Below are 12,311 nucleotides of genomic sequence, written 5' to 3'. Positions count from 1 at the left end.
TGGCCTTCTGAATTTAAATTTATTTGAGATAACATAACATAGCAAAGGTCTGCGTGTGATGTGACAATAGTTAAGGAATGGAAAGTGTGAACAGATCATTGAGATTCTTTTTTATTGTCAGCATCATCTAGCTTGCCATATGCTAAATTTACCCTTTATGCCCTTTCGTACATTTTCTTATATACACTGTACAACTATGTTATGAAGGCAACACTATAGCCAAGAGAAGCCAAGTGGCATGCTCGAGGTCACACTGCCATGATGTGGGAGTCACGGTACGAGTTCACAGCCTACTTCCAGATCCTATGTACATAACACTGTGCTATCTGTTACGAGCAGATATGGAGAGAGAAGATCAAAGATGACTCATGTTTTGACCTTGGTAATTCAAAGAATGATGGTGACATTAATTAGTAAAAGAGGAAATATTAAGAAGGTAGATTTGATTTAGGACAAGATAAGTTTGAAGTTCTGGTGGAGCAACCAAGTGGATATCTTCAACAATCAAAAAAGGCAGGACTAGATTGATAAGGAGGTGGTGGTCAGAACTAGAGGTGGAGACTTGGCGTTAACATCCCATGGGAGTGAAATCATGCGAATGGATCAAATGGGAGAGAGTGCTGACAGGTATGTGAAAGATTGAAAACAAAACTCTAGTGGATATTGGTTTAGATGGAAGGAGCAGGAAAAGAAACCAGCTAAGAAGGAAGAGAAGTGGTAAACAGGAGTGAAACTGCTAAAGGTAAAAATAAGTGGTGAGAAAATGGAGGAAATGAATATAGACTTTTTTTTAAATTAGTTTTGTGTAAAAGAGAAAGAGAGTGGAAAAGTAACTATGAAGTATGTTGGCTGAATCATGAAGTTTTTTGTTTGTTCGGTTTGGTTTTGAGTTTGTGAGCAGGGGTTGCTCACAAGCAAGAGAGCTAGAATTTTCTTGGACAAAGGCAGAAGGTACAGGGGTGAGTGTGAGACTAACAATGCAGACGGTGAAGGGATAATGGACCTTGTAATGTTCTAGGCATGAGAGGATCATGGCTTTTGCCAAAACAAAAGGCTAGAGATAATAATAATAATAGCTACATTTATTGAGCCCTTAGCATATACCTGGCTTGTTTTAAGTTCTTCGTGTATGGGAGCAAAGTGTATTGAATTCACAACAACCTATATCATCAGTATTATTAGTATTTTGTAGAAGGGAATTGCAATTTAGAGAACTTAGATTGTCCTTAGATCTCACAGGTTGCAAGGGATAGTGCCAGCACTAAATCCAGGCAGTCAGAGCCAGAGTCCACACTCCAGCCTAGCACTGGAGAGATAGTGAGTTAGAAAGGAAGGCAGTAAAATGAAGAATTGTAGACATTTTCAGTTCAATCAGTGCATAGAAAATTAAGTCCTTTGCCAAGAACTGTTCAAGGAACTTTAGATATTTTCATCTGAAAGCTGGAAATTATCACATGAAAAGATACATGTTGAAGTGCTTGCAGGCACTGTGTGGTTATTGATTTAGTTCTAAAATGAAGGCAAGGCTACACTCTGCATGTGTTGTTTTAGATAAATAAAAACTAGCAAATAGAGTAATTTCTAAAGATAATGCTAAAAAAAATCACTAAGATATTAAACTTTGTTTTTCATTTCGAAAATAGTATAGTCTTTCAGAAAAATCTGAAAATTATCTTCTCAATTATGTTTATAATTTTAGCAAGAGAAAAACACTTTGGAATGACTGAAAATTGCTATATTGCAGTATTGTTCAAAACCATCTGCTTTTCCATTTGGAAAATAGATTCCTGTCAGCTGCACTGAGAAATTTAGGGTTACATATCTCATTGGTCAAGTAATTCATTTAAATTGGTTGAAATTCAGCAATTTCAATTCTAGTTTTCTATCAACTGAATAAAAATTCCTGCACAGCCCCAGCTGCACAGGTGTCTGCATCATCTAGCAATTACCAAAATGGATGTCTTTGTCGTGTCTGATTGTTTATCTCAATTTAAAACCTAAAATAAAGAGCTGTCAAAGATTTCCTTAACTTTTATTTTTGAAAATTTGCTCTTAAGAGAATTAATGTACTTAAATATATTAAATATTTATGTCTGTGTCCAGAAAAGTTTTCTAGTAATAATAATTAGTTGATAGGAAATTCAGAATTTTTATTTTTTCCCTTTTGCTTTACCTGAATTTTTGTCCCACTTTTTTGTTTTGTTTTGGGTTTTTCTAATGAATTTTTTTATTAGCTTATTCATTATTACAAATCATATTTATTCTTTATGCCCCTTATCCAATCTTTCCCCTTTCCCCCTTCCCCGTCTAATAACCATACATTTGTTCTCTCCATCTGATAACTTAACTGTTCCTCTGTTGGTTTGTTGCCTAGATGATCTGTCCAGTATTGAGACAGGTGTGGTCAGGTCCTCCCCTATTATTGTAAATCAGATGCTGCTTCTGTTACTCTGGAGTGTGCTTTGTGAAGAAAAAGGACCTCTTCTTTTTTTTTTTCGGTCTCCACTGGTGCCTCTCCTTATGTTAATGAAGTTGAGAGTCTGGCGTGCTATCTGCACAGTGACTATGACTGCTGCTATAGAGACTGGCCGCTTTTATGGCAGCCTTGGCAGTTGCAGTGGTTATGGTGGGCTACCTGTGTGGAAATGGTGTTTTTGGTGTGCTCTTTACCTGGTTGCAGCTGGGTTCGGCTTCCCCTGGCTCCATGCATCATTCTTTTTTTTTTTTTTGTCTTTTGTCTTTTTCCATGTCCGGCAACAGATCGCAACCCTCAGTGTTGCCCCCGTACCGGACCGGGGACCGGCAACGGGATTGCAACCCTCAGTGTTGCCCCCGCGCCTCGCTCAGCCAGTGAGCGGGAACCGGTCTGTATGTGGGATCCGAACCCTCAGGCGGGAGCGCCGCCACGCTTCCCAAGCAGCGCACTTATCCAGTGCGCCACCAGGCCGGCCCTCCATGCATCATTCTAAGATGTTGTGGAGCAGCTGAGGGGGAAGAAGGAAAAGGAGAAGGGAAGGGGGAGGTGAAGTAAGATGGAAAGAGGGGGATATAGGGGGAGGTGATCAAGGCCTGTGGCCCCCCACTTATTCTGGGAGGGGAGACTGGGGGACTTCCAGCAGTGGCTGGATCATTGCTATAGATGCAGATGTCAAGGAGATGTGGCTGAAGCCCTTAGCCCCCCTTAGGAGGGATGGGTGCTTCGTGCAGCAGCTAGGTGGTCTTTGCTGGGCTCATTGCGGATGTCAGGGGTATATGGCTGAGGTCCTCGGCCCGCCCAACTTGGGGGGCCAAGGGAACTTCCTGTTGTGGCTTGGTGGTCATCCCTGGGCTGGTTGTGGATGTTGGGGAGCATGGCTGAGGTCCTTGGCTCCCCATCACCCTGGCTCAGGAGCCCAGGGCACTTCCTGCAGCAGCTTGGTGGTTGTTGCTGGGCTGGTTGTGTGTGTTGAGGGGGCATGGCTGAGGCCTCATCCCTCCCTGCTTCCTGGCTTGGGAGCCCAGGGGGCTTCTGGTCCTTCTAGGTTTTATAGGGGTTCTTTGTTGGTGTTAGACCTTTACTAGTTAATATCAAATTTTGTCTCTAATCTGTGGGTATTTTGTTTTTTCTTTCAGTTCCATGTTGGATTATTCACTGTTCCCACCACTTAAACTCTGCAGTGGAACTAATTTGTTGTCCTTTGCTTACTTCTAAAATACGGGAACTTCTTGTGGGGACCAGCACTAGAGTCCTGTGGTTGAGCTAAGCTAAATTGCTTCATTGTTGCTGATTCCCTGGGAAAGGTTTTTTGTGCAGCTCAGGTTTTAATGGTTGACTTTGTATGTACTTCTGGATCTTGTGAGGTCTGGTACACCTGGGCTATGTGGAAACTCTGGTCTGGGCCTGAGTCTTTTCAGCAAAATGTACTCCCTGCAGTTCTGTATTCCTGACCAGTCTCCACTGAGTGGTCCTGTGCTGACTGGAGGGCAGATCAGCTGTCCTTGCTATGCCCCAATGTTCCCCTGGTGGGCCCAGCTCCCCCACCACCTGCACTCCAAACACTTCCCGGGGATGGGCCGTGCACTGGTTCCTTGCTATTTCTCACCAGCCTCTGAGTGGTTCCTTTTTTCAGTTGTTGTGACTCCTTGCTCCTGTGTGGGTCCACAGGAACCTTGTTAGTGGTCTTACTGGCCTGCGGGCCAGCAAGACCATCTTCCTGCCACCTCCAAGTAACTTCATACGAAAGGTACAGCTGCAGCTTTTGCCAGCTCTTGCTCTGTGCGCTCACCAGCTCCAGCCTTAAAGCAGCCAGGACTTGAAATGGTGGGAGCAATTCTTTCTGTCTCTCACTGTGGCTTCTTCCTGCCTTCCTGAATTCTGTAGGTCTCTTCTCCTCTTCCCCTGAGCTCTAGTGGCCCCAGATTGGCTGTCATTGGTTTTTAATAGTTGTAAATTGATTGGTTTGTGGGAGAAAGTGATGCTGGGGACCATGTGTTCTGCCATCTTGACTGGAACCCTTATTTTGTCCCATTTTTTAATCTAACCTTCTCCTGGCTTAAAAGTAGGTGTAGCAGAAATTGGGCCTTAACCTAAGCATTTTGCCATATACCTATTAATGATCCTTAGTCACAAGTTGTTGAGATAACATTAAAAGGACCCCAGCCGACCTAGTTATGGTTATTAGAAAGTTAATTAGTTAAGATATCAGAATGTAAGAAATGCTTATTTACTATCTAAACAACCAGAAGCTGAATATATTTGATTAATTGATTGACCAATAGCCCTTTCTGCCTTTCTCTCTTGTTAGAAGAGCAGTAAATGACTATAGATTATAGTTCAGTTTTTTAAAATAAGCTTCTCAATTGTGTCATGGAATCAGTGCTGATTCACTTCAGTCCTTACAGCTTCTACTTTATAGCAATTTCTTTAATCACAGGTTATATATCTAGAAGTAAACTGAGACCCTTTTCTGTATAAAAATGGTGAGAAGGGAGAAGCTGAGCACTTTGTCAGGATTTCTTAGGATGGAATTCACCTCTTGTTGACTTTAACCTTTCAGAGCCAAAAACTTCTCATGGACCCAGTCTTGATCAGGCGTGTACTGTGACTGCTGTGGGTGACAGTAACAAGGGGCAGAGCCAAATACCTGACCCAAAACTCTGATGCCTAAGTCTTTGTTAGAGTACTTATCAAGTTCTTTGTATCAAGATGATCATCACATCTCCTTACTTTTTTGGAAACTATATTGATAGCCAAATTATAAATGGAAAAATTTTGAGCAGAAAATTTAACAAAGAAGAATTGGCCTTGTGATCCCAGTAACACTGAACTGTAGTTACCATGCCATCCAGTAAGGCACCCTCTTCCTCAAGCAGTGCTAGAAATTCTCTGAAACAATCCTTTGGACTTACTGTATGCCTTCAAATGATAGATTCATTTTTATAGAAATCTATAACATTAACTGGGCTACATGTTTTTCACATCTGCAAGACATATTCTCTGTTTTATTCTTCCTGTTTCCATTTGACAAGCTAATCCTATCTGTTTTGCTTTGATTTTACTAGTGGATTACTTCCAATGGTAATCTTAGCTCCAAGGTATGGGGGCATTGTTCTTGAGCTTGTATACTAATTAGTGCGTATAGTTCTAAACACTATAGTTTTAGTATAATTGTTATATATAGAACTAGGTAATGATGTTAAGGTGTTAACCAGATCTGTGTCTGTTGGTCCCAATTGTAGTCATAAATTTACTCTAAAGTTTTACATATACACCTATGCATATTTTGGGCTGGCTGGTTAGTTCAGTTGGTTGGAGTGCTGTGTTATAACACCAAGATCAAGAGTTCAGATTCTCTTATTGGCCAGCTGCCAAAAACAAAACAAAGCAAAAATGTGTATTTGATCAGAATCTTGACATTATTAAATGCCTTCTTTATATGATTTTGGAAAATTTTAAGCTCATTATCCAAGTTTTTTATAGTTTGTGTCTCTTCCCATAGAAATTTAAAGGGATCCACTGATAAAATGTTAGAAGGAAAAATTTTATTGTTATTAAAGAAAATAAACTAGTCCTTATTCACTTCTTTACTGTCTTTAAGATTTGGTTCCATATACTAAGTTTCACATTCACTTCCCTTTATATGGATAGACTTATTTTTCATCTATATTTGGATTCACATTCCTCTTAGAGAAAGGTAAATTCTAACAGCCTTGCAAACTAATTGTGTAGCTTCTTCTTTAAAACACACTTTCTGTACATGTTAAAAGTGGGGAAGATCCTAGGGCTACCATCACAAAGAACCACAAACTGGGTGGCTTAAAGCAACAGAAATTTATTCTGTTCTGAAGGCTAGAAGTGAGAAATCAAGGTGTCAGCAAGGGTGGTTCCTTCTTAGGATTCTGAGGCAGAATCTGTTCCATGCCTCTCTCCTAGACTCTGGTGATGGCTGACAAACCATGGCATTCCTTGGCCTGCAGATGCAACACTCCAATTTCTGCTTCCATTCATGTGGCGTTTTCACTGTGTCTCTTCACATCATCACTTATGAGGATACTAGTCACATTGGCTTAGGAGCCCACCCTACTCCAGTCATTTTAACTTTACTAATTACATCTGAAATAAGCTTATTTTCAAAATAAGGTCACATTTGGGGCCGGCCCGGTGGCGCACTGCTACAGTGCACCGCTTGGGAGCACGGTGGCACTCCCACCGAGGGTTCGGATCCCACATACAGACCGGTTCCCGCTCACTGGCTGGGCGAGGTGTGGGCGTGACACCGAGGGTTGCGATCCCGTTGCCGGTCCCAGTCCGGTACGGGCGCGACACTGAGGGTTGCGATCCGTTGCCGGACACGAAAAAAGACAAAAAGGAAAAAAAAAAAAGTGGGGAAGAAAAAAAATGAAATAAGCAGGAAAAAAAAAAGCCAGGAAAAAGAAAAAGAAAAAATGGGAAAGAGTAACAGTAGCTTTCTGTAAAGTGTAATGTGATGGCTGTCTAAGTGGCTTTATTCAAAGAACTAAACTGCTGTTTATAAGAGTGCCCCGTGAGGTGGGCTAGTGGTCAGGGCTGATAAGGAGAGCATAAAATACCTGGCAGAAGATCTCTCCTTGCAGCCACCAATATAACCCGTCAAATATCTTATATTAAATATATCCCTAAAAATAATTTCCTTAAAAAATGGATATTTGAGATCAAAACCTCTTTTCCTCTCAACATTTATATTGAATAAGAATCAAGGAGTAATGTAACAAAATGACTTTATAAACCGCTGAAGCTAATTGGTATAATTTGACATTTTATGGAAGACCAGGTTCAGCCACTGCCCTTTTTTTCAGATTTATTTTAATAAATAATTTTGTGAATAAGGAACCTTTTCCTAACAGTGGCTATTAGGAGTTGCGTCCAGTTTCCGTAGTTTTTATTTTAGTTCTTAAGATTTGACACTTTAGACCTGAGCCAGGCAGAATGCCTTTGATAGCAGTGTGACCTTTTTTGTATAAGAGTAGACAATTGAGCAAATTGTATGGCCATGTAGCCACATGTCTTTATTTTCTGCTGAGGTTACCAGAGACTGCCACAGGCTAAATATAAACCTTTTTCATGAAGCATCCACCCAAAATAAGAAACTCAATAATTTTTAAATGATCATTATATTTACTTTATCCAAGTTTATTATTTTCCATGAACACATGCTTTGTGAGCTTCAAGGAGACCATACACTTTATAAATGTATTATTTCCTAAAAAGGTTCATTTCACTATTGAGTAAATGAAAAGGCACCCTCCATATTTGTGTAAAAGGGACACTAGTGTGTCCCTTTTGTTGTGTGAATGGCCTTCATAATGAGAATTAGTTGAGCAAAAGAAGCACTATCATTTGTCTTAAGTAAGGTGTTGATAGAGCTCAGAAAAGATTCTCTTTGACTAAAAAAATTGTAGTTAAGTGTGAACCTATATTCTCTATCATTGTGTGGATCACTTTTTCAAACTATCAACGTACTTCTGTCATTGCACTTGAAAAACTATTTCCATTATTTATGTGTCTGTCTTCTCCATCAGTCTATTAATTCTCAAGTCTTAATAACAATAGCTACCATTTAGTGACTGCTTAACGAGAATCTGGTTTATGTGTTTTCTAGAATGATTGAATGAAAGAATCGATCAGTAGATTCTGGAAAACCCAGACATTTGTAAAGCCTGTAATCTAGCGTAGAAAACACACACACACACACACACACAAATCAAGTTCCTTCAGTCCATTAAATAAGATTTTGCTTTCTTTTTCCTTAAAATTATTTAATAGTTGCTTAATTATATAAAACAGTCTGCTAATTGGTGATAGAGCCAGACATGTTGAGGGGCACTGACCTAATGTTTTCATTGTCAGCTTTCGTTTTCATGAATATAGCATGATGGTTAAGAGGATAGGCTCTACAGAGAGACACCTAGGTTCAAATTCCAGGTCAGTGATCTCAGGCAAATATGTGACTTCTCTGTGTCTCAGTTTCTTCCTCTGTAAAAAGGGGACAATAAAAGATTTACCTCACTAGAGTCATTGTAACCAGAGTTCCTGGTATGTACACTCCCATTAAGTATTAGTTATTGTTAGTAGTGGTAACAGTTGGGGGGGGGGATCAATTCTCAATATCTAGTGGTAACAGCATCGAGATCTTTATGTCTGTCATATTTCAAGCCTTTTTACACAAGCCATTCTGATAATGAGCCCTCAAGAAATTATGTACTCATTTTTAATTTAGCCTAGGTAGAATAGGTACGTGGAAAACTTATCGGAGGATAAAGCATCATGTGTTGTAAGAACAAATAAATAGAAACGTTTTGTTTATAAAGCATAAACCAATTCTCCATTTACAGGGAGTAATCTAGAATTGACCATTTTAAGTAACTTCCTATCAGAGCTGCTGAAGCAGAAAACTTTTTGGTCGCTCCTTTTTCATTGTGGGTCTCCACTGTTCCTGGAAGTAAGAGAATCAAACTTAAATGACACTTAAGAGACAAGCTGAAATTGATTTTTTAAAATTACAGTAATGAGATATGTATTGTGCAGATAAAAGAAGAAATTCAGCTATAATTAAAAATGTTCAAAACTAAGTAAAGGGCCGGCCCGGTGGCACACTGGATAAGTGCGCCGCTTGGGATGCGCGGCGGTGCTCCCGCCCGAGGGTTCGGATCCCACATACAGACTGGTTCCCGCTCACTGGCTGAGCGAGGCGCAGGAGCAACGCCGAGGGTTGCAATCCCGTTGCCGGTCCCCGGTCCGGTACAGGGGCAACACTGAGGGTTGCGATCCGTTGCCGGACATGGAAAAAGACAAAAAAAAAAAAAAACTAAGTAAAATGAATTGAACTATAAGAGAAGGCAGCATATACTACAAAATATTTGTTGTTTTTGCTACAGTATGGTTCATCACTAATATTAACATTTATGTTATAGCTCTTTGCCAAACTAAATTTATATGAAACATTTTCACATAATATGGAGAACTGGTTAGGTGCTTGATTAAAAAAACTTCATTTATTCATTCAATATTTACTTCTTACTCTATGCATGCATTATATTAGGTGCTCCAAATATAACAATGAATAAACAGTCTCATAAATATAATTATATAATAGTATATAATCACAATCAGAAAAAACAACTATAGGAAGTATAGGGCATTGTGAAATTAAATAGAAACGTATTCTATAGCGAATGGTCAGGGATACATGTAGTTAAGCAAATCTTCTCAAATGTCTCAATTCCATTTCTTGGTGTTCCACTCCTTCCTAACCAATGATCTAACCTTCACATAAGAGATGTGGCAAGCCTGTGATTTCAACCTGCATTATAATTCAGCAACCTGCAAGACAAGATTGTGTCTGGGTTTTGGCTACATCAGTGCTACAAGAAATAGACTATTTTAGGAAAGTCATAAAAACTCTCTAGTTTTCTGACCATGATTAGAGCCAAAATTTTAAAGACCAGGGCCCTTTATTTTCTTTCTTTAATCCTTCCAGCTCAACAGGAAGCAGCCAACTCACCCTGCAGTTTCTACCCACCACACTGTTATACGGCCATCACCACTGGGTCCACAAAAGGGCATTTTATTGTAGGTAGCCACAAGTGATCATTTAAGTGACTATTAGGGCTAGCCAGTTAGCTCACGTTGGAGAGTGTGGTGCTGATAACACCAAGGTCAAGGGTTTGGATCCCTGCACCAGTCCACTGCCAAAAAAAAAAAAGGACTATTGAGTGCTATTGACTACTAGTAATAACCTATCCCTAATGCAGTATTTCTCAAATTTCAGCATTCATCAAAATCACCTGAAAGGCTTGTAACACACAGGTTGCTGGGCCCCACTTCTAGGGTTTCTGATTCAGTAGGTCTGTGTTGGGGCCCAAGAATATGCATTTTTACAAGTTTCCAGATGCTGCTACTTCTGCTGCTGCTGGCTCAGGGACCAAACTTTGAAAGCTACTGCTCTGATGGAAACTTGATCCCCTTCTGCCTTCTTATCCATCCAGGCCAACTATCTAATCCTACATTCCTATCCTTGAGAGTCTGTTGCCTGCAAACACTTTTGTTGCCAAATACAGTATCATCAGGGTTCAACTGCAGATAATGGAAACTATTTTAGCTGCTTTAAGCAGAAAATAATTTAATTAGGTGCTTTCAAATCATTGGAAGGGGTAGGTGAAGGACCCCAGGAATGGGTCCCAAAACAGAACTGTAGGTCTGGCTCACTATGGGAATTTCCATATCAGCCAGAATCAGAAAGCTGCTAGGCCATTTGCTCCCTCCAAAATCAACCATCCTACCATGATCTGGGAGTCAAAAAACTGGTGCCAGAACTACAAATTAAGCTCCAGAACTGCATTATGCCCTCTAGAACCACACCAGGAAAAAGAGTTTCCCATGTGGCGCTATGTTATTTTGTCTCACTCAAGTATATCTTTTTTTTTTTTTTTTTTTTTTTTTTAAAAGATGACCGGTAAGGGGATCTTAACCCTTGACTTGGTGTTGTCAGCACCATGCTCACCCAGTGAGCTAACCGGCCATCCCTATATGGGATCCGAACCCGTGGCCTTGGTGTTATTAGCACCGCACTCTACCGAGTGAGCCACGGGCCGGCCCAACTCAAGTATATCTTAACAGAAAAAGTAAAAATCCATCTGGAACTCTAGTTGCAAGCGAGTCAAAGAAATGTACTTTTGAGCTTTCTACTCTCTTCGGAAAATAAAGGCTGACTAGAAAAAGGTTGAAACTGATGTTGATGGAGTCTTACTATGTTATCTATCACAGGGACGGGTGAATGTTTCCCTGCAATAGCTGAGGCATAAAAAGTGAGAAAGAATTAGCTATGTGAAAACTTGGGGGTATACATTCCAGGCAGAGGAGAAACAGTTAGAGGGCTGGAAGTAACAGAGGAGTATTAACCTTAAAAACAGAGGGCAAAAATATAGACACCCCCCCCCCCAAAAAAAAAAACAAGACAATTTCAGGAAACTCATTTTTCATTTAAAACATTATTGTAGTAAGAAGATAGGCTATCACATTCTAGCCTAACCCTCCTCTACACTCATGCAGAGGCTAGGGTCCTCTGGCCAGGAGTTGTGGAATATCCCTTCTCCCACCTGTAAGAAAGTAGGACCAAAGTGACATGTGTATAGAACCAAGCTGAAAAATACAGCATAATCCTAACCACCAATGTGCTCCCATACATTTACCTTAAATACCAAGAGAATCAGAAATAGAGTTTGGACCCTGTATAGGAAGGTCACTGGCAAGATTTAAATGCCACTCACAGTATGACATTTGATTTCAAAGTGAGAAAGCAGTAAAAGGGGCTAGAAACCTGTGGACACGGAGATAAATGACCATAAACTCAAAGAATATTAAACCTTAGAGACTGTCTAATCCAACTTCCTCATTTTACAGGTTTGAAAAAGTGGCAGAGAAGTGCTGAGCATCTTGTTCAGAGTGACAAAGTCAGTGGAAATATTGACACTAGAACCTCCAATAGCAAACATTCCTTTTTAACATATGCTTCACCTTGCTTTTAACTTTCTCTTTTTATGATCATTGTCTAATGCTGAAATGCAGATGTGGTAGCTGATCTAGGATTTTGTTCAGCTCCTCTCAATCAGGTGGTATTTTAGAACAATTGGTTTTGATGTAAGATTGCTGAGCAATTAAAATATTTTTGTAACTCTGACTACTGCTTCCTTTAACTTAGTGAGATTTCACTTCCAGCGTTTGTTTGTTTGTTTGTTTATTTTGTCAAGAATGGTGAAAAGTTATTAGAAAAAGAGTCATTAAAAGGTGACTTAAA

At 40.0% G+C, this 12,311-nt stretch overlaps 1 protein-coding gene across 1 annotated transcript in view; it reads left to right on the top strand.

Moving 5' to 3' along the window:
- PDE5A (phosphodiesterase 5A, cGMP-specific) overlaps positions 1-12,311 on the top strand; it is a 146,242-nt gene that overhangs the window by 92,028 nt on the left and 41,903 nt on the right. The gene's annotated exons all lie outside the window — the stretch shown is intronic.

Source organism: Galeopterus variegatus, unplaced genomic scaffold, assembly GCF_000696425.1.
Source record: "Galeopterus variegatus unplaced genomic scaffold, G_variegatus-3.0.2 Scaffold1674, whole genome shotgun sequence".
In the NCBI taxonomy this organism is placed as follows: domain Eukaryota; kingdom Metazoa; phylum Chordata; class Mammalia; order Dermoptera; family Cynocephalidae; genus Galeopterus; species Galeopterus variegatus.
This window is presented reverse-complemented; position numbering and strand designations above follow the sequence as displayed.